At 41.3% G+C, this 2,189-nt stretch overlaps 1 protein-coding gene across 1 annotated transcript in view; it reads left to right on the forward strand.

The window, feature by feature from the left end:
• The window catches only part of SETBP1 (SET binding protein 1), a 380,871-nt gene that overhangs the window by 363,022 nt on the left and 15,660 nt on the right, over positions 1–2,189 (forward strand). The window lies entirely within an intron of this gene.

Consider the following 2,189-nt stretch of genomic DNA (forward strand, 5'->3'; position numbering starts at 1 on the left):
GAGAGAGAGAAAGAGGAAGCGAGAAAGCAAGTCACCAGATCCAGGACTCAAACTATGCTTGGCTATGTGGGAGTGTCCAGCGCCTTAACCACTACGCCACCTGCTGGTCTTGGATTTCTAAGAATAGGCTAAATTTGGTAAGCAGACTAAAACCAAAGGAACAAGTTGACAACATCTCTGAAATATTAGTGTATATGAAAATAAAGACAGATCAGATGGACCCAGAAGAAAAGTTTAGGATCAGCTCATGTGGTACCCAAAATTCTAGGATAAGGTATGATGACCGTTCTGAAAGGTAATAATAGCAAAATGGCAACTATGACAGATGCAGTAACTGTCTGCAGTGTGTTTTGATTAGCCTAGAGAGGATTATAATTTAAAACAAAAAATTAGTTAGCAACTCACACACATCAGAAGATTTACATAAAAAATGAAGATGTCAGGCTGAACCCATCTTATAGCAACCAAATCTCTTCATAGTCCTAACCAATTTTCCTTAATATATTGACTGTCTAGCTCCCTACAGAAAGCTATTGAAGGTGGGAACCAGCAGTTAGCATAATGGCTATGTCGCTTGACTCCCACGTAGTCGACCACAGTTCGCATCCTGGACCTGGTGGCTTAAAACTCACGCCGGGCACGTGTGCGTGCGTGCCCAAGATCCTGAGAGGAGAATGGAGGAGAAGGGATTGCGGTGTGACCATCCCCCCTGGGGGGTGATTTCTCGCTTTCTGTCTCTATGTCTCTCTCTGTCTGGCAAGCGCACGTGCCCTATAGTGAAAACCTCTCCAAAAAAAAAAAAAAAAGAAAGCTATTGAAGGTATTTAAACTGGAGAAAACAATATGATCCAAACCATGTATGGGAATAGTATTCTTACAGAAAACATCATCATCTGTGGCAAATGTGTTTTGTCATCTAATTATAGGATTTGGAGGTTGGAAGAGACCTTTGAGATTGTGAGATTCAGAGCAATTTGGCACTTTAAAATAGTCCATGGTAGAAAATTGACAAGGAAACCAAAGTTTTTTTGTTTTTTTGTTCTTTTTTTCTAAGAGAGATTTTCACTATAGGGTGTGTGCACTCGCCAGACAGATGGAGAGAGACATAGAGACAGAAAGCAAGAAATCACCCCCCAGGGGGATGGTCACGCCGCAATCCCTTCTCCTCCATTCTCCTTTCGGGATCTTGGGCACACATGCACACGTTCCCGGCGTGAGTTTTAAGCCACCAGGTGCGGGACGCGAACCCCAGTCGACTCCGTGGGAGTCCAGCGACATAGCCATTACGCTAACTGCTGGTTCCCGGAAACTAAAGTTTTTTTTCATTTTAGTTCCCTGTCTTCTTTGTTTTCTGAAAGAGAGACTGAATGAAACAGGCTTTGAAATAGAGCAGCCCTTGCTTGAACTGTTAAGTCCACGTCTTCTGAGAGATGTACCTTTGGGAAAATCAATCTACCTCAGTTCTCGGCTTTACTCTCTGTATAATAGGAACACTAAGGTTCCTCAAGCCTTTGTTATCAAAACTAAATAAGGAAACAACTAAGTTTAATACTCCAGCCTGCCCCATAGGTTCTCTAAAAGCATTAGTGTTCCTTTAGTTTCATCTGAAGGTAAGAACAAAGCCATTCCACTCACTTTATATTGTCTAAGGTATGATACATGCATAGTGTTGCAAAAACAATCACTCGGTAAGTGAATGAGTGAAAACCAGCTACACCTCTATTAGCAAAGAGTAAAAGTCTGTTTTCTCCCTCTCCTCTAGCCAGGATATCTAATGTGTGATATCTGTTGTTTAGATGTCCATTAGGACTAAATCTATTAATTTGTTTTATGAAGAACTGCTTTTGAAAGGGGCACCAAAAAAATAGCTTAGCTGTTTCCCATGTCTTTTAGTTTCTCACTTGAAAAATCTTTTTCCTCAGAAGTTGCTATGCTTTCTTCTTGATACCTCTTTAAACTAAGAGACCAGATAGCCTTCATAAGACAATCAGGAAAGATGAGTTTGTGCTACCAATAGACAGTTTCAAAAGAGAAAGAAAGTACTGGTGGAGGGAATGTAGACTGTTCAGTGGTCCCAACCATGTATATGAACACCCTGGATGGCCTGCATCCAGAGCTTGCTCCAGATATGAACAGATGACAGAATCCAGAATGAATGAGAATAAGCCTAACATCACCCGTAAGTTCAG

The sequence above is a fragment of the Tupaia chinensis genome, unplaced genomic scaffold, assembly GCF_000334495.1.
Source record: "Tupaia chinensis unplaced genomic scaffold, TupChi_1.0 Scaffold000119_1, whole genome shotgun sequence".
Taxonomy (NCBI): domain Eukaryota; kingdom Metazoa; phylum Chordata; class Mammalia; order Scandentia; family Tupaiidae; genus Tupaia; species Tupaia belangeri.